Here is a 20,526-nt window from a genome sequence, read left to right on the forward strand (position 1 = left end):
GACAGAGTTTCACTCTTGTTGCCCAGGCTGGAGTGCAATGGCGTGATCTTGGCTCACTGCAACCTGCACCTCCTGGGTTCAAGCGATTCTCCTGCCTCAGCCTCCTGATTAGCTGGGATTACAGATGCCCACCACCACACCTGGCTAATTTTTTGCAGTTTTAGTAGAGACAGGGTTTCATCATGTTGGCCAGGCTGGTCTGAAACTCGTGACCTCAGGTGATCCACTCGCCTTAGCCTCCCAAAGTGCTGGGATTACAGGCATGAGCCACCCAACCAGTGAGAGATTTATTTCCTATAAAGGGTTGTAGCCTGCAGGGTTGTCCTTCTGACAGGCTGGGAAGCATAGCCTCCAGCCAGAAGCCAGAAACAGACGCTTCAAGGAGGAGGTAAAGGAAATAGCAATTTATGCTGACTGGAATGGCCAAATACATTTATTTAATAAGCTCCAGGAGGAGTCATGAATATTTATGGAAGGAGAAATGCATGCATGCACAATTGAGTTTCTGGCTTCTTCATGGGTCCCATGTACAAAAAATGGCAGTGTTAGCATGATCCCAGGGTGGAGTTTTCAGCCCTCTGACATTAAAAGGTGAAGCAAAGGACATGAAAACTCGCTCTGTGCATCCTCTGTGCGCTGGCCAGAACCTCCTGTTGTGGGTGGTCTCTTATCAGGCAAGAAAGGAGAGGTTGATATCAGTGGTGGAGGCTTTGAAAGGGCTGGTTTCTGTTAAGTCCTTAGGGAAGAAAGCCTCATCATGGTTAGCAAAGGAGTGGGTTTAACGATGTGTATGTTAACCCCATCATCCCATCCTAGCAAAGCTGAGAACTCAGTTTTGAAAGTTACTCTGTGGTCCCCTCAGCCAAGAGTGGTTCTGTTCAGTCAGTTGGGAGCTTATAATTTAATTTTTGTTTATCAATGCTAATGCGAAAGAGTACGCTGTCTTCATGGCAGCTGAATTTGCAAGAAACTCCTTGGATGGGGTTAATGGCAGCTGTATTTTTCTGGGAGCTCTGCTTTAATTGGATAAAGTAAGTTGTGGTAAGATTTCTTCTTTTATCTTCAGTATCTCAAATGTTTTCATTTAAATAATCTTTATAACAACTTTTGATGTCTGAGTGGATTCCCACACAGTCATGTATTGTAAGACTTTCTGATTCCATTTTTTTCCTTTGGTCATTATGAATAGGGCTTATGTAAATAATTGCATGGTAGCTTTTGATTGGAAATAACATAGTAGTTGTCAAAATACTTAGGAATGTTATTTTTGGATTGTAAGGTGAGACTTGTTTAGCTCTGGAAAAAAATGCCCAACTTGTAATAGGGGAGGAAAAATAATTTTCTGTTTTCGGAATTCTTAGATGGGTTGCTCTGTAAAAACTGACAGATTAAAATGAGAAAAACAGAAAAGTTGAAAAACACGTATACCTTATGGTTACATGGGAGATACTCAGGGAAAAATGAGTAAATCTCCAACAGGTGGCTTTCAGTTCAAGCATAAATACTGTCTTCAACTTAAAGAAAGAAGATTTGAGGTGCAGTATTGGGGAGTTAACCAGCAAAAGCACATTAGACAAGGGTAAGGTTCATTATACAGACTTAAGTTCATGCATTCTCCATTGATAAGACTCTGTAGTGATTTAGTTATCCTTCTCTTCTTGGTGTCGAGAGAGGTAGCTTTTAAATGGAGATTTCCTTTATAGATGTAAATTTTCCTTACACAAGTGTAACTTCTACTCTGTTTTCATAACTTCCTTTGTTAGCATTTTTTTTCAAAATAATTAGCTAGGAATAATTCTTAAGCCAAAGGGACATATTTTGGGGTTGCATATTCTGGTTTCCTACCATTATATTTTGGGGTGGCATATTTTGGTCTTATACACTGTGTTCCACCGGCAATGAAAAGAGATCTTGTTTTTCCTCCAGCAATTTGTCATTTGTTAAAGAGTTTAGCAGTTCTAAGAGATATAGACCAGCTGTGCTATCTTTTTGTGGTTTTCAGTTCTCTAGTATGTTGAGCATCTTTTTGTAAGTGTACTTGCCATCTGTAGATCTTCTTTGGTGAGGTGTCTGTTCAGATCTGTGTGCATTTTTAATTGGGCTGTTTAACTTATTGTTTAGTTTTAACAATTTTTTATGTATTTTGAATACAAATTCTCAGATCTGTATTTTGCAAATATTTTCTTTAATATGTGGCTTGTCTTTTGGTTCTCTTAACAAGGTCTCTTCCAGAGTATAAACTGTAAATATTAAGAAAACCACATTGTCATTTCTTCTGTGTATATCAACCTTCTGTGTCATTTGTTAAAATTCATTACCAAACGCAAAGGCACATAGCTTTTCTTCTATAGTTTCTTCTAGAAATTGTATAGTTTTGCATTTTTAGTGTAAGGATGATTTTGAGTGATTATTTGTGTAAGTTGTAAAGTTTTCATCTACATGCATATGATTTCTTATGGTTTCCAATTAATCATTCCCTCACTATTTTTGGGAAAGACACAGGATAGTGGGCTCTGTTAGAGTAGATAGCTAGCTAGACATGAACAGGAGGGGGAGCGCCTGGAAAAGGGAAAGTCTGTGAAGGCTCACCTGGAGGGACCCCCAAAAATGCACATATTAGTAGCATCTCCAGTGCTGGAGTGGATGGGCACTTGTCAATTGTGGTTAGGAGGGAGAAGAGGTACCTACGCAGAAACACCCTAGAACTTCTCTTAAGATGCCCCAATCATCATTCACTCTGCAATAAAAATGTCAGAATATTGCTAGCTACATGCTGATAAGAAGGACAAAGGGGACATTCCTAAGAGAAACCTGGCACCATAAGTACAGATTAGGGCAGAGAAAGACATTCTAAAGAGGCAGGTGCAGTAGATACAAACGTGACCGCTGTCAGCCTGCCTGGGATGGCGGGAAGGAGGTTGGTGCCAGAGTGGATTCAGATTCATCACCCCACATGTACCTCAATCAACAGGAGGTCCCACAAGCCTAAGTGGGGCAAGTCGGGGACCTAAGGCAGTAGCAGGAAAACCAAGGAAAACAGGCGTAGACTTGAGACAGAGGCAGGAATGTGAAGAAGTCCAAAATAAAATTCCCCGCACAGGACTCTTAGGCTGTTCTCATGCACTATGAACCCACTCCTCCCTATTTTCCTACAATAAGCTCTTTACACTGTATTTCTTTTCAATGAAGTTATCTTCCATCTTTGTACTGCCTTTTGGTGAAAATCTTTCTTCCAAGTTAATAACTGGGACATCAGCTCTCCCCAGTAATAGCTCCTTTCAGTTTTAATTTACAGAACTGATGGGGATTAATAACTGGCGCTCTGACTTTAAGTGGTGCAGGAGGCGGCCAGTAGGGGACGCCAGCCGTCACACCGGGAGCAAGAGGGCCCTGCCTAGTCCCCATCTGCCTGCAGGTGGCTTGCAGCCACGACAATGTCAGCAAGAGGGCCCGGCAGTGTCCCTAGCTGCCAGCAGGGGGCGAACGACGACTACACTGTGAGCAAGAGGGCCCTGCAGTGTCCTTAGCTGCCAGGAGGTGGCGTAGGGGCACCACACCATGAGCAAGAGGACCGTGCAGTGCCCTGGTTGCCAGCAGGGGGCGTGCTGCCACTACACTGTGAGCAAGAGGATCCTGTAGTGCCCCCAGCGGACAGAAGAGGGCGTGTCCCGACTACACTGCAAGCAACAGGGCCCGGCAGTGACCCCAGCTGCCAGCAGGGGAGCAGCCGCCACTACACTTGGAGTAAGAGGGCCCGGCAGCGTCCCCAGCTGCCAGCAGGCGGGTGTGCTGCCACTACAATGTGAGCAAGAGGGCCCTGCAATGTCCCTAGCTGCCAGCAGGCGGCGTGCCGCCAGTATACTGCGAGCAAGAGAGCCCTGCCGTGCCCCGTCGCCAGCAGGGGGCGCTGGACACCACTGTAAGGAAGAGGGCCCCGCAGTTGCCCTAGTCGCCAGCAGGGGGCGCAATGGCACAACACCGTGGGCAAGCGGGTCCTGTAGTGCCCGGGTACCAGCAGGGGGCACCCGAACCGGGCTTTTCAGATTACTCAGGTTCCACCCGTCTGTGCGCCGCGCCGCCGGGGACATGTGTCTCTGCACCTGCACCTCGCCATTCCCGCGCTCCCCGCCCTGCGGCGTGCGACTGTGCACCTGCAACACGCCCCGCCACCCTGAGCCCAGCGACGTGCGTCCCTGCGCCTGCGCCTGCGCCGCGCCTCACTCCAGCCCGCCCAGTGACCCCTCCCCTCCGGGGACGCGGAGGCGTGCGTCTATGCCCTGCGCCGCGCCTCCCGAACAGCGCCGCGCCCCTCTGCGCCTGCGCCGGCGCGCCGCGCCCCTCTGCGCCTGCGCCGGCGCGCCGCGCCCCTCTGCGCCTGCGCCGGCGCGCCGCGCCCCTCTGCGCCTGCGCCGGCGCGCCGCGCCCCTCTGCGCCTGCGCCGGCGCGCCGCGCCCCTCTGCGCCTGCGCCGGCGCGCCGCGCCCCTCTGCGCCTGCGCCGGCGCGCCGCGCCCCTCTGCGCCTGCGCCGGCGCGCCGCGCCCCTCTGCGCCTGCGCCGGCGCGCCGTGCCTTTGCGAGGGCGGTGCTGCGTTCTCCTCATCACAGACCGGGAGAGCATCGCGAGGGCGGAGCTGCGTTCTCCTCTGCACAGATTTCAGTGGTACTGCGAAGGCGGAGCAGAGTTCTCCTCAGGTCAGATCCGGGCGGGCGGGCTGAGGGCACCGCGAGGGCGGAACTGCGTTCTGCTTAGCACAGACCTGGGGGACACCGTAAAGGTGGAGCAGCATTCTCCTAAGCACAGACGTTGGGGGCACTGCCTGGCTTTGGGACAACTCGGGGCCGCATCGACGGTGAATAAAATCTTTCCCGGTTGCAGCCGTTAATAATCAAGGTCAGAGACCAGTTAGAACGCTTCAGTGTGGAAAACGAGAAACCAAAAGCCCCTCTGAATCCTGCGCACCGAGATTCTCCCAAGTCAAGGCGAGGGGCTGCATTGCAAGGTCCAACTGCAGTGTCGGAACACAAATGCAGCATTCCTAGAGCACACATGACACCCAAAATATAATACCCACATTGCTCATGTGGTTTAGGGTTAGGGTGAGAGTTAGGGGTTAGGGGTTAGGGATTAGGGTTAGGGGGTTAGGGGTTAGGGGTTAGGGTTAGGGAGTTAGGGTTGGGGTTAGGGTTAGGGGTTAGGGTTAGGGTTTTAGGGTTAGGGGTTAGGGTTAGATTACAATTTCTAACCTGTTTTATTTTTTTTTTTTCTGAGACAGGGTCTCCCTCTGTTGTCCAAGGCTGGATTGTAGTAGCGCTATCGCAGCTGACTGCAGCCTCAACCTTCCAGGCTGAAGCGATCCTCCTACCTCACCCTCCCACGTGGCTGAGACTACAGGTGCTTGCCACTATGCCCAACTAATCTTTGGAATTTTCGTATACGTGGATTCCAGAGGGGTGACAGCGAAACGTGAGTAAGCATGGATTTTGGTATATGCAGAGATGGGGGGCTGGAACTAATTCTGTTTACTGAGGGACGACGACTGTATATGTTTTTACAATTACGCTGTAGGATACGTACTGTTGCATAGCCTTGAAAATAATAATTTTTAATTGAGTGGAATAATAATAATATTGATAAAAGTAGCAGCTGGCCAGGTGTGGTGGCTCACACTGGTAATCGCAACACTTTGGGAGGCTGAGGCAGGAGGATGGCTTGAGGCCAAGAGTTTGCGAGAGGCCTTGGAAACAAAGGGGGAGTCACCATCCCTACAGAAAAACACATGAATTAGCCTAGTGTGGTGGCATGTTCCTGTAGTCCCAGCTACTTGGGAGGCTGAGGTGGGAGGATCACTTGAGCCCAGGGAGGCTGAGACTGCAGTGAGTCATGATCAGGCCTCTGCACTCCAGCCTGGGTGACAGAGTGAGACCCTGTCTCAAAACAACAAAAAAGTAGCAGCTAACATCAACTGACCTTTTATACCAGGTGCCTATTGATACCATAGTTTAATTTCTTATAACTGTTTCTTATTTCACTTACCAACTCTGTCTTCAGTTACTCCCAGATTTTTACTGTGTGTGTACAGATGACCTTTTGTTTAGATTGAATTGTCTCCCCAGAAGTAAGATTACTGTGAGTCATGGTGAATGGACATTCTCATTACCCTTGATGTAAATTGACAGGGTTTTGGGTGCCTCCCAGCTATAATCTTAGCACTTTGGGAGGCTAAGAGAGGAGGATTGCTTGAGGCCAAGAGTTGGAGGAGGCAGTATGGCAGTATGGTGAGACCCTGTCTCCATTATTTTAAAAAATTGACAGGCTTTACCCGGGAAGACTTATACACAATTTAAACACCCCTCATAGTATAAGAAAGTGCCCATTTCACTGCACCTTTGCCAGCACAGGGTATTATAATTTAGTAAGTCATTTTTTGTTTGATTATTTTACATAGACAAAAGAACTGATGTTACTTTACTTGTCACATTTCAACATCTTTCCTCAGCTTATTGGCTCTATTTCTTTTCTGTCTGTAAACGGTTGTTGCTGTTTTGTTCTTTGAGACGGGGTCTTGCTCTGTCACCAGGCTGGACTGTAGTGGCATAATCATGCCTCACTGCAGCCTTGACCTCCCAGGCTCAAACTTCCGCATTCCGAGTAGCTGGGACTACAAGTGTGCACCACCAGCCCCAGCTAACTTTTTTCTTTTTTTGGATAGAGACAGGGTCTCACTGTGTTGTCCAGACCGGTCTCTAGCTCCTGGCCTTAAGCAATCCTCCTGCATTAGCTTCTGAAATTACTGGAATTTCAGGCATGAGCCACCATGCCTGGCCTGGGCTAGTCCTGTATTCTCTAGAGTTCTCTTTACTTTGTGCTAGCCAATCTCTCATTATGCTGTTCACCTGTTATAATGAATAATTCTCTGTATTAAATTTTACCACTTTAAACTTTTGAGTGGTTTATGCTTCCTGATTGGACTCTGACTAATATGTTAGGAAGGGTCCCAGGAGATAAACCCACACAGATGGGATTTGGCCATAGGTTTGGTTTCCCAGGGGGCAGTGCTGAGCTCTTTGCCAGTGGGAAATGGGATGCTGGTGATTTCCAGTAGGTGACCTCACAGTGACTCAAGCTACCACTTACTGTTGATTGTGACGAAATGCCAGCTGAGGCACATTGCCTTGGGAGCTAAGTGGTTGCTGCCCTTGACCACTGTGAAGACTGGTGTGGGAAGGGTCGCTTTGGATGCACGTGAGCAGGGGTCCCCAACCCCTGAGCCATAGGGAGCCGCAAGGAGCCACACAGCAGGAGGTGAGCGGTGTCGAGTGAGGGAGTGAGGGAAGCTTCGTCTGTATTTACAGCCACTCCCCTTTGCTCACATTCCCGCCTGAGCTCCACCTTCTCAGATGAGCAGCAGCATTAGATTCTCATAGGAGAACGCACCCTGTTGTGAACCGTGCATGTGAGGGATCTAGGTTGCGCTGTCCTTATGAGAATCTAATACCTATTGATCTGTCACTTTCTCCCATCACGCTCAGGTGGGACCATCCAGTTGCAGGAAAACAAGCTTAACACGCTCACTGATTCTACAGTATGGTGAGTTCTATAATTATTTTATAATATATTACAGTGTAATAATGGAAATAAAGTGCCTAATAAATGCAAATGTGCTTACATATTTTGGCCCAGCTCCTACCTCCCGGCAGCCTCTCCAGGCCCAGAACTTTCTCCAGTCAGCCTCTACAGACCAAGCTCATGACTCACCATGGCCTATTTAGGCCCATACCCTACCTCACGGCAGTCTCCGCAGATGAGGCTACTGCCTCACAACAGCCTCCACAGGCACAGCTCCATCGTTACAATGGCTTCTTTAGACCCAGCTCCTGCCTCCCAGCCTTCTCTCCAGGCCCTGAACTTTCTCAAGTCGACCTCACCAGGCCCAGCTCATGCTTCTTTGCAGCCTCTCCAGGCCCAGCTCCTGCATCTTGGTGGCCCCTCCAGGCCCAGCCTCTGCCTCCCGTCGGCCTCTACAGTCCCAACATCTGCCTCACAGCAGATTCTTCACGCCCAGCATCTACCTCACTGTGGACCCCCCAAGCCAAGCTCCCAACCTTTCAGCAGCTTCTACACACGCAGCTCCCGCCTGCCAGTGGCCTCTTCAGGCCCATGGGGCTCATTCCTCACAACGGCCTTTCCAGGCCCAGTTTTTCCCTTCCGGCGTCCTCTCCGGGCCCAGAACCTCCTCAAGTCGGCCTCTCCAGACCCACTTGCACCCTCCGGGCGTCCTCTCTGGGCCCAGCTCTTCTTCCTGGTTGCGTCTCCAGGCCCGACTCCTGCCTCTCAACAACCTCTTTGGACTCAGTGCCTACCCATCTCCTGGCAGCCTTGGTCAGCCCACAGCTTCCTCAAGCCAAGCTCCCCAGGCCCAGGTCAGGCCTCACAGTGGCCTCTCCAGGATGAGCTCCTGTCCTCCGATGGCATCTCCAGGCCCCAAATGGTCTCCGGTCGGTGGGCTCCTCCACGCCAAGCTTGGGCCTCCCGGCGACCGCCGCAGGCCCAAGTTGTCCTGAAGTCGGCCTCTCCCGGCCCTGCCTCCCAGCAAGTAAGCAAGCTCTTTTGGCTCAACTCCTGCCCAGCTCCCAACCGCCTTTGTAGGCCCTGAACTTTCTCCAGCCAAGCTCTGAGGGCCCACCTCCTGCCTCCTGGTGGCCTGTACAGGCCCAGCACTGGTTGGAGAACAGCCTCTGCAGGCCCCACCCTTGCCTCCCAGGGGCCTCTCCAGGCCCAGCTCTTGCCCCCATGGCGGCCTCCCGGGGCCAAGTCTCTGCCTGCCTCCCAGAAGCCTGCGTGCGGCCCAGCTCCTCCCTCACGGTGGCCTGTTGATGCCCAACTCATGCCTCTGGCACCCTGCCCAGAGGCGTGAGCCCCTGCCTCACACTGGCTCCTCCCACACTGAGAGAGGTCAGTGTGAGCCCCTTGCCTCACACCGGCCCCTCCCACGCGGACAGAGGTCAGCGTGAGACCCTTGCCTCACACCGGCCCCTCCCACACTGAGAGAGGTCAGTGTGAGCCCTTGCCTCACACTGGCCCCTCCCACGCGGACAGAGGTCAGCGTGAGCCCCTTGCCTCACACCGGCCCCTCCCACGCGGACAGAGGTCAGCGTGAGCCCCTTGCCTCACACCGGCCCCTCCCAGGCTGACAGGTCCGCGGGAGCCCCTTGCCTCACACCGGCCCCTCCCACGTGGACAGAGGTCAGCGTGAGCCCTTGCCTCACATGGGCCCCTCCCACGCTGACAGAGGTCAGTGTGAGCCCTTGCCTCACACCGGCCCCTCCCACGCTGAGAGAGGTCAGCGTGAGCCCCTGCCTCAACAGGCCACCGGGAGGGAGGAGCAGGGACGCACGTGGGCTGCTGGGAGGTAGACAGGGACTTGGGCCTCGGAGGTCGCGGTGGGGCAAGAGCTGGGCCTGGAGACTCCCCTGGGAGGCAACAGCGGGGTCTGCAGACGCCCTTCTCCAGCTGGAGCTGGGACTGTTCAGTCACTGGGAGAAGGGATGTGGGTCTGAAGAGCTTGGTTGCAGAAACTTCGGGGTCTACAAACGCAGGCGGGAGCTGAGCCAAAAGAGCTTGTTTGCTGGGAGGCGGGAGATGCAGCCAGGAGGAACAGCTGGGCCATGCGGGAGGCGGAGGCCAGGCCTCCTCAAGTTGGCCTCTCAGACCCACTTGCAGCCTCCCGGCGTCCTCTCCGGGCCCAGCTCTTCCTCCCGGCTGCATCTCCAGGCCGGACTCTGGGCCGACTCCAGGTCCCAACAACCTCTCAGGCCTCACGGTGGCCTCTGCAGGCTCAGCTCCTGCCCTCCGATGGCATCGGCAGGCCCCAAATGACCTCCGGTCAGTGGGCTCCTCTAGGCCCAGCTTGGGCCTCCCGGCGGCCTCTGCAGGCCCAAGTCGTCCTCAAGTCGGCCTGGAAGTGGGCCTGGAAGAGCAGCAAGTCGGCCTCCCTGGGCCCAGCTCCGTCCTCTCGGCGGCCTCTCCAGGTGCAAAACTTCCTCGAGTCAGCCTCTCCAGGCCCAGCTCCTCCTGCCTCCCAGTGGCCTCTTTCGGCCCAGCCCAGCTCATGGCTCTCGGCGGCCTTCCCAGGCCCCGCTTTTGACTTTTGGCAGCCTCTTCAGGGGCAGAACTTGATCTCCAGTCGGCCTTTGCAGGCCTGGCCTCCTGCCTCTCGAAGGCCTGCACGGGCCCGGCCTCGGCCTCGGCCTCACAGCAGACTCTCCACGCCCAGCTAGCTCTCGCCTCACTGCGGCCTCCCCAGTCCAAAGCTCCTGCCTTTCGGCCACTTCGGCAGGTCCAGCTACTGCCTGCCAGTGGCCTCTTTAGGCCCAGCTCATTCCTCACAACGGCCTTTCCAGGCCCCGTTTTTCCCTTCCGGCAGCCTCTTGGCCTCTAATTTGTTTATCTTTTGTGTATAAATCCCAAAATATTGAATTTTGGAATATTTCCCGCATTATATATTTTGGTAGGTAATTTATTTGGAGTGAGTTTCTGCACCATGCCCGAATTTTTTATTTTATTTTCCTTATTATTTGGTGTTAAACAGGTTTAATGACGGTCATGGCAACTTTTTGGCACAATGAAAAATATCGCCCATGATCAACGTGTTCTGTTCTGGGGAAGGGGGCAAAGGCAGGGTGAATCACTTTCTTAAAAAGTATAGCTCAAGTTGGGAGTGCAGAGGGAATGGGAGAAAACCCTCCCGCTGCCTGTGTCGAAGTGCAGGAGCCCCCACCCCCATACTCACCTGAGTCCAGCCCCTCTGGGGAAAGAAGGGGTGCATGAACTCCCCCTAGTCCACAGGCGCCTCCCTGTGGCCCAAGGCCCTCTTCACACTCCATCTTGTGGCCCCAGCAGGAGCTATTTTCCGAAAAGTGAAAAGCTCTGAAGGTCCCACAATTCATGGTATGTACAGGGGCTTGGAGGAGGGAAACCGCCCAGCTTTCCCCCGGCACAGCTGCAGGGGTAGGGGGTATAGATAAGAGGAGCAGGCCTTGGCCAGGCGTGGTGGCTCACGCCTGTAATCCCAGCACTTTGGGAGGGGGAGGCAGGCAGATCACAATGTCAGGAGATCGAAATCAGCCTGGCCAAGATGAAGCCCCGTCTGTACTAAAAATACAAAAATTAGCCGGACGTGGTAGCGTGCACCTGTAATCCTAGCTACCCGGAAGGCTGAGGCAGGAGAATGGCGTGAACCCGGCGGGAAGAGGTTGCAGTGAGCCAAGATCGCACCACTGCACTCCAGCCTGGGCGACAGAGCAAGAGTCGGTCTCAAAAAAAAAAAAAAAAAAAAAAAAAAGAGGCAGGCCTTACTCTGTCCCAAACTGAAAGGATTAAATGGCTTTACCTGGGAGAAGATAACCATCCTGCCCTCCATTGCTACCCCCACATACTTTCCATGTTCTCAGGGGGTACTGTGAGTCCTGGGATCTTTGGGGTTGCCCACCTGCCTGTGGTAGTTATGGAGACCCCCAGGTGTTGAGGCAGGGCTGGGGTGTCCCCTTCCAACCAGGCTGTCAAGGCCCCAACTCTGGGGCAGAGGCAGTGGCAGGGCAGCCAGGGTTGCGCCAGAGCCTGAGCAGGTTGAGGTGGGGTCAGGCAGGGCTGGGAGTCAGGGCAGGGGCAGCAGCAGTGGACCCACTATGCACACATCATCTTCTCCAAGGTTTGTGTGCAGAACATTCTGCCCATGCTGCCCCAGCAGCTTCAGTTGGCACCTGCCCCAGTCCAGCCTCTGGGAACCATGCAGCAGCTCCCAGCGGCCCTGCACCCACCACTAGCATCCGTTTCACGTGCAGTTGAAGATCCGTGAGGTGCCCAGAAGATCATGCAGTCATCAGTCCCACGGAGCAGCCCGTGAGGCTGAGGCTCCTCCCACTGGACCGCCCCCCAACTGGCACCACTGCTGCCCCTGCCCCTACTCTCAGCCTCACGTGACTCGGGCAGAGGCAGTGGTGGGGCAGCCAGGGCAGCATCAAGAGTCTGAGCCAGGTGAGGTGCGGTCAGGACCCCCACAGGGCTGGGAGTCAGGGCAGAGGCAGAACAAACCTTGGAGGGGAAGATGTGTGCATAGTGGGCCTGGAGGGCGGCTGTGGCCTAGTGGACAGGAAGAAGCAGTGGGCCTGGAAGAGCTGCTTGATCAGGGCCGGCACTGGTCCAGGGCACGTGCAGTGAAGAGGACAGCGCCTTCTCGGTCTCCGGTTCCCTGAGCCTGTCCTCGGCTTCTCCACCTGTACAGGCAAAGGGGAAGCTGTCCCCATCACACATGGCACACTTGGGGGTGTCGGGCTTTGGACTGCAGCTGGAGCATCTTCTCATCTTGCATTTGGGCGTGGTGGGGTCCTCCAGTGTGGGATCCATGTCCGTGGGGTTCCCTCTGCCCCGACCCTGAAAGCCCAGTCAGTTTCTCTTCAGGCTCTGCCCCCAGGGTGGCTCAGCCCAGCTCCTGCCTAGGAAAGCCTTAGTGTTGGGAGGGACCCTGATGACTGAGGAGCCTGGTAGCTCCAGGTCGCCCACACTTTCAGGTCTCTTGCACCAGAAGGTGGCAGGATCCATTGGGAGGAAACAGGTCACCTTGGAAGGCGTCCCTGGGCCCCCATCCCCAGGGGTAGGGGCCGTAGGGGGCCCGCTCTGCTGCCTTGACCAGACTCCTGGGCTTTGAAGGCTCCTGAGCCCAGTAAGAAGGAGGTGGGTGCCAAGGTTGAGGAGGAAGCATCCGAGTATGTGTAGGAGGAGGACAGGGTGGGACCATAGACTTTGCCAAAAGCTGCAGGTGGATCCGGGGACCCTGGGGGCTCAGGATCCAGCAAGGGGCAGCAGGAGTAAAGGAGGAAGGAATGACAGGTGCAAATACCTTCCCACCAAAGCCCTTGTTGCCCTCTGGCTCCTCCCCAGAGTTGTCCCCACTCTGTCGGTCACCCACTCCTTGAACTTGAGATCGGTGTCAGTGGTGCTAAAGCCATCATCAGCAATGACATCATCACCCCCCCCTCCTCATGGATGACCGTGTGCTCCTCGTCACTCACTATGTCCTCACTGGCCATGTGCTGGGAATGAGCAGCTCAGGTGGGCAGCAGCAGGGCTGCCCACTGGTCACCTCCCTCACCAGGGGCTGCAAAGTGGCCTGGACCTCCATACTGAGTAGAAGCCTTTGGGCCAGAGTATGATGCAGTGCCAGGCACCACCTGTGTCAGTTCCCGTAGTGCCTGATGGTCTATTTCCCTGCCGTCCAGGCTGTGTACCCCGCTGTGGGAGAAGGCTTGGGCCAGGCTGAGCCAGGTTCCCTGACTGTGTGCAGCCGTTCTGCCCCACAGAAGCTGCTCCTTGGTATCTGAGCTCTGGAGTGTTTGGGCTGCAACTGACAGGAGTTCAGAGGACACCCCAGGGGCAGTGGCAGTGGCAGTGCCCGTCTCTGATACGCTCCACTCCCACGAGCCGTTGTTACACTCCTGCTAGCCCCTGGCTTGTGGGCTTGGCCTCTGAGCTGGACTTCTTTCGGTCCTTGTTGCAAGTGGGCCACCTTCACCTGGAAGGCCAGGTCGTATTTCTGCATCTCATTGGGCCCCAGGGTGTACCACCGCTCGCTCAGCATCTGGCTGACGGTCTGGATATCCTGGTTGGGGTGACCCTGGTGCGCCCCGCCAGGGCCTGGTGCCGCTTGCTGAAGATCATGACCGCCACTCATGGGCCACCGGATGTGGTCCTTGTCCCATTTGTTGGGGCTGCGTCCAACCTTCTCAGAAGATGAGTCCTGTTCCTTGCGCAGGGCACTGAGGGACTGGGCCTGACATCATCTGAGTGGTAGAGGCAAGTGGGTGTCAGGAGACATGATGGAGAGGAAAGCATCATCATGGTCATTCTCTCTCACTGTCCAGCAGGGACTCCCCTGAGGGGCCCAGGGCTCCTCCTCCATGGTGGGAGGTGAGCTTTTACCAGGTTCCACCACCCCCAAAGTGTGTGGGGTTGCGGGCCCTGGGCTTTCAGGGCAGGTGGCTCCAGGGGGCCGCCCAGGGTCAACACTCCCTGTCCCACCTGGTGGACGCTCATGAGCAACAGCTGCCAACTTGGCAGGTTGTTTTCTCTGGTTGGAGGCCACTGAGTGACTGGCAGGTTGCTGGGCCTCGTGTTGCTGCAGGGAGGGGTGAGGAAGGGGATGGAGTACCAGGGGAACACGGCCGCAGAGTGACCTTCCACAATCCTCCACACGAACATGCTGACGCCATGGGAGGCCTCACTGAACGCAGGCCTGGGGGCCAAGTACTTGGTCCGGGCAGGGGGTTCCTGGCAGGGGCTCACACCTCCTCGCCCCCTCCTCAGCCAAGGTGGCTTGGGCCCAGAGAAGGGGAGGTTGGAGAGGAGCAGAAGGCCAGGCCTCAAGTTTTGTTTTTTTTGTTTGTTTTGTTTTTTTGTTTTTGAAATGTAGTTTGACTCTTGTCACCCAGGCTGGAGTGCAGTGGCACGATCTCAGTGGCCTTCATACCTCGCTAATTTTTTGTATTTTTACTGGAGGTGGGGTTTTGCCATGTTGGCCAGGCTGGTCTTGACCTCCCGACCTCAGGTGATCCACCCACCTCAGCCTCCCAAAATGGGATTACAGGCATGAGCCACCGCTCCCAACTTCATTCATTTTTACTTGAAAAACTCCGTTAAGCATTTTTTTAAGGTAGACCTAGTGGTCCTGAATGCCCTCAGCTTTGTTTGTCGAGGAAACACGTTATTTCTTTTTTCTTTCTGAAGGACAGCTTTGTCAGACATAGTATTAGTTGCTGGCAGTTTTTTTCTTTCAGCACTTTGAATGTATTATTCGATTCTGTCCTGACCTGCAAAGTTTCTTTAACTTTTGACTATTTGATTATATTGTGACTTGGTGAGTATCTATTTGGTTTGAACCTCTTTAGGAATCTTTAAGCTTCATGGATTTAGATGTCTAAATCTTTCCCATGATTTAGGCAGTTTTCAGCCATTCTTTAAATAAGCTTTCTTCTCCTTTCTCTACTTTCCTTCTCAAACTCCCATAACCTGACAATGGTTTGCCTAATGGTGTCTTGTTGGCTTTCTTTTCTCTGTCTCTTTTTTTTTTCTTTTTTTTTTTTTTTTTGAGACAGAGTCATGCTCTGTCACCCAGGCTGGAGTGTAATGTGTGGTCTCGGCTCACATTGCACTCCAACCTCTGCCTCCTGGGTTCAAGCGATTCTCCTGCCTCAGCCTCCCAAGTAGCTGGGACTACAGGTGTGTGCCACCACACCCGGCTAATTTTTGTATTTTTAGTAGAGATGGGGCTTTGTCATGTTGGACAGGCTGGTCTTGAACTCCTGACCTCTTAATCTGCCTGCCTCAGCCTCCCAAAGTGTTGGGATTACAGGCTTGAGCCACCACACCCAGCCTTCTTTTCTCTTTTTTATTCTTTTTTTCTTTGTCCTCTGACTGGATAATTTCAGAAGATCTATATTCAAGTTTACAGATTCCCTCTCCTGTTGAAGTTTACTATTGTGTTATATCACCCAGTCTGGTCTTGAACTCCTGGGCTCAAGAGATCCTCCCACCTTGGCCTCCCAAAGTGCTGAGTTTACAAGCATGAGCCACTGCATCCAGTCAGTCCCAGCACTTTGGGAAGCTGAGGTGGGAGGATCACTTGAGCTCAGGAGTTTGAGACCAGCCTGGGCAACGTACTGAGAACTTGTCTCTATATTAAAAAAAAAAAAAAGTCTTTGGGAGGCCAAAGCGGGAGGATCACCTGAGGTCAGGCGTTTGAGACCAGCCTGGCCAACATGGCAAAACCCCATCTCTACTAAAAATACAAAAAATAGCCAGGTGTGGTGACACACACCTGTAGTGGTGGTGCATGCCTGTAGTCCCAGCTACTCAAGAGGCTGAGGCAGGAGAATCACTTGAACTGGGAGATGGAGGTTGCAGTGAGCTGAGATTGCACCAGTGCACTCCAGCCTGGGCAACAGAGTGAGACTCCATCTTATAAAAGGAAAAAAGAAAGAAAAGAAAAATTCCATATCTGAGTGTTTACTCCTGAGTTTTTGAGATTGTTATTAAGATCGTGCTCTACTGTGATGATTAGGGTTTGTTTGATAATCAGAAAAAAGCATATTCTTTTGGGTGTTCAGCCACACTGCTTTGGTGTCACAACTGCACATTGGTTTCACAGCTGCAGGACAAATTCGAGCATCTTAAAATGATTCAACAGGAGGAGATAAGGAAGCTCGAGGAAGAGAAAAAACAACTGGAAGGAGAAATCATAGATTTTTATAAAATGAAAGCTGCCTCTGAAGCACTGCAGACTCAGCTGAGCACTGATACAAAGAAAGACAAGCATCGTAAGAAGCAATAGTTTCTCTTACTATTCTGAGAGCCTTATCATTCTACATCCCATCTTCCTGTGAGATTGTAGCATTTAACTCTAATTGCAGTTCTCTTTTTGAAAATTGGCTTGCTTATTGTATATTTTCCCCAACTAAAGCGTGAACTCCTAGCAGGTCATGGTGGCTCATGCCTGTAATCTCAGCACAGTGGGAGGCCGAGGTGGGTCGACTACCTGAGGTCAGGAGTTCGAGACCAGCCTGACCAACATGATGAAACGCTATCTCTACTAAAAATACAATAATTAGCTAGGCGTGGTGGCTGGGACCTGTAATCCCAGCTACTTGGGAGGCTGAGGCAGGAGAATCACTTGAACCGTGGAGGTGGAGGTTGCAGTGAGCCGAGATCTCACCATTACACTCCAGCCTGGGCGACTAGAGCAAAACTCCATCTCAAAAAAAAAAAAAAAAAAAAAAAAAAAAGGTGAACTTGAAGGCAGGTCCTGTGTCCATCTTTTCAGATTCTGTATCCCAGCACTTAGGACATAGACAAACACGAAGATGACAATCAATATTTGTCAAAATGAAAAAACAAAAGAAACATGTAACATCATGTAAAAGAAGCTGGTTAGGTGGAGAAATTTCTTTACCACAGTCTTGCTTGTGGATCCAGTAGTGACTTTTACATTTTATATCTAAATAGAAGCTGGAGGCTTTGTTGGGTACTCATAGGCATAAAATATTATGTTATTTATTATAGAGTTAAATGCTACAAAGACAAATCTAATTAATAGGCCTATTTTCCTTTTTAAGTTCTACTCATAATTTCGTCATAGTTTTTATGATAAAAGGTTGGATTTTGATTAGAACTCCCATGCTTTTGTGTCAGAATTAAAACTGGTATTAGAATAAATAATTCAAAAGCTAGGGAAAGAGTACAATGAGAAGCCATGAGTTGCATTTGAATTATAATATTATGTCTTACAGATTTGGGGTATATGCTAAAGTTACCAAAGTTGTAGAAAATAAGGCCGGGCATTGTGGCTCACATCTGTAATTCCAGCACTTTGGGAGGCCGAGGTAGACGGATCATTTGAGGTCAGGAGTTCGAGACCAGCCTGGCCAACATGGCGAAACTCCGTCTGTACTAATAGTACAAAAATTAGCCAGGCGTGGTGGTGTGCACCTGTAGTCCTTGCTACTCAGAAAGCTGAGGCAGGAGAATCGCTTGTACCCAGGAGGCAGAGGTTGCAGTGAGCAGAGATTTTGCCACTGCACTCCAGCCTGGGTGACAGAGTGCTTTGAGTCACCACACCTGGTATGAGCCACCGTGCCTGGCCCACAATGACTTTTACACATGTTGTTAAATCATCTTACAGATTTTATAATTTGGGGGAAGAAAAGTTTTACTAAATGGTCTTTTAATGGAAACTCTACAAGAACCAGAATCTTTGCTTTGTTCACTTATGTATCCATTCCTAGGCCTAGAAAAATGTCTGACACATAGCAGCAATTATTCATTGAATAAATGGACCCAGCGATGGTACATTAGCTATGCTATATGCATACATTAAAGATGTAGATTATTGACTTTCAAAAGATAATTAATGTAACTTCTTACTGCTTCTGAACATGTTTGTGAGTTATATTGCTGAGGGACCTTTATCTTCTCATTCTTTCATCTTAACCCAGTGTTTTAAAATTGAAATCACCAATATTATTCCATATCTAGAATTAATATCTACCTTGTAAAAAATATCACTCTGCTGCATTTGACAATAGACATTTTAGGTAATAATGATGCAATCCATAGGGTTTTTTGGGGGCACAGAGGGATTCATGCTAATAGAACATTTTATTTTCTATTTTCCCAGAGCTGTAAAACATGAAATTGGGGTAGTATAAGGCATACTTTTACTCTTTTTAGAATTTTTTCTAAAAAAAATTAGTGTTTGTTCCCTATATAACTTTTAACTTTATAGGGAAATATTTGTCTCTTTCAGCTCCAGTTTTATGTGAAATAGAGTTTTCAGATTTATGTAGCATGGGAAGTTTTAATACGTCAGAGTTACTGATTTTTGCCATTTTCTCAATTATTTCTTTTTTATCTTTAGTTGATTTTTTTTGTAGTGACACATTTTGTTTCTAGTCTCATTTCCTTTTGTTTATATTCTATGTATATTTTGTTTTTGGTTACTATGCGAATTACATATAACATCCTAGAGTTATAACATTTTAATTTGAATTTATTTCAACTTAAGTTCAATCACATACCAAAATTCTACTGCTATACATATAGCTCTACTCTTTTTATGTTATTGATGTAACAGATTATATCTTTATTCATTGTATACCAGCTAACAGATTTACAATTACATTTTATGCATTTGCCTTTTAAATTATGTAGAAAATAAAAAGCAGAGTTAGAAACCAAAATTACAATAGGACTGTTTTTATGTTTGTTTATGTATTTACCTTTACCAGAGAGCTTTGTATATTCATACAGCTTGCTTATTTACTTATATAGTTATTGCCTAGAGTTCATTTATTTCAACCTGAAGGACTTAACACTTCTTGAATGGCAAATTCAGGGATAAATGGATTTTTTTTTCAGTTTTTAAAAAAAATCCGGAAATGTCTTAATTTCTCCCTCATTTTTGAAGGATAAGTTTTCCAGCTATAGATTTCTCAATCGACAGGTTTCTTCATTATTTTAAATATATAATCCACTGCCTACTGGCCTTCAAGGTTTCTGCTGAGAAATCAGCTGCTAATGTTATCTGGATCCCTATCTGTGAGAGTTGCTCTTCTCTCTGAGTTTTCAACATTCTCCCATTATCTTTTGTTTGTTTTTGAGACAAATAATTGTACATGTTCATGGGATACAGAGTGATATTTTGATACATGTATACAATGTCCAATGATCAAATAAGGATAATTAGCATATCCATCACCTCAAATATTTGTCATTTATTTGTATTGTGAACAGTCAACATTCTTTCTTCTAGTTTTTTAAATTTATAAACATTTAAATTTTATTACAGAAATTTAAATTTTTTGATTCTGAAAAAGTCATATATGTATGCAACATCGTTTTATCATTTATTTATATATTTATGCATCTTTCCTTTTAGTTTTGACAGAGATTTTCTATTTTATCATTATTTCAAAAGAACTCTTACCTGTATTTATTTATCAATTATATTTCCCTTGTTTTTTCCTAGTATATTAATTTATTTACTTATCTTCTAAAAATACTCCATATAATCTGTTTATTTTGTTTCCTTTCTATAATTTCTTCAATGATTAGATCTGTTCTATTTTCCATTAAAATATTTCAATCTCGTATGAATTTTTGTCAGATTAGAAATTTAGGGCATTTCTTAATTTCTCTATATTCTAGCTTTTGACTTTTTTTTTTTCTGACCTAAGAGGTATTTAGAGCACATTTTAGATTTTTTATTTTGACTAATCATTTAAAATGTATACTAATCTTCAATTTAAATAAAAACCTTGTCTATAGTGACAAAAATTACAAATGAGCCTAACTAATAAATTATCAGCTGTGTTTATATGTATAAGCATGCACAGATTTTGGTAAATATGTACATAGTATATTGGTGAGCTTATTTTTATCATTCTTAACTCATTGTATAGTCTAAACGTTGGGGAAAAAATAAAATACAATAATCAGATGGTGTGAATAAGAAAATTGTTCTAATGTTTGTAAACTAAGCAACTGTTTTAACTGCTCCCCTCTTCCTGATTGACTTCTAAAAGGGATTAATCCATATTGGGTCCTATCATATATGTCACGGTATAACATCTCCAGCTATAAAATGGAAATTTGAGAATAACTTTGCTGCTACTCAGATACATTTTATTTCAAAAACATACACTAAGGTGTTGCTGTTGGATCTTTCCAAAAACGTATTCACACAGAACTTTCAATCACACTGAGCCATACTTGAACAGTCTTTCAAGGTCAGCTCTGGCATAAGCTAACATTATACCATTTAACTCAGAAATTTCTTTAGTATTTGATTAATGGGTTTATGTTTGATATGTAATGTAATTTTCTAATGCTAAATCAGGTGGTAATTTTGTTAATCAAGTTGATTTAGTGGCTTGGGAAGAAAGCTTTTAATGTTCCCCTAATTTTTCTTACCTTTGACAT

At 48.9% G+C, this 20,526-nt stretch overlaps 3 pseudogenes; 1 reads left to right on the top strand and 2 right to left on the bottom strand.

The window, feature by feature from the left end:
- Positions 1-3,611: 3,611 nt before the first annotated feature.
- On the bottom strand, positions 3,612-4,222 carry LOC129138469 (uncharacterized; annotated as a pseudogene).
- A 2,310-nt stretch (positions 4,223-6,532) lies between these two features.
- On the top strand, positions 6,533-10,641 carry LOC112207538 (nascent polypeptide-associated complex subunit alpha, muscle-specific form-like; annotated as a pseudogene).
- Positions 10,642-12,441: 1,800 nt separating this feature from the next.
- LOC112204113 (protein capicua homolog) lies at positions 12,442-20,526 on the bottom strand (annotated as a pseudogene).

Source organism: Pan troglodytes, chromosome 23 (assembly GCF_028858775.2).
Source record: "Pan troglodytes isolate AG18354 chromosome 23, NHGRI_mPanTro3-v2.0_pri, whole genome shotgun sequence".
NCBI lineage: Eukaryota > Metazoa > Chordata > Mammalia > Primates > Hominidae > Pan > Pan troglodytes.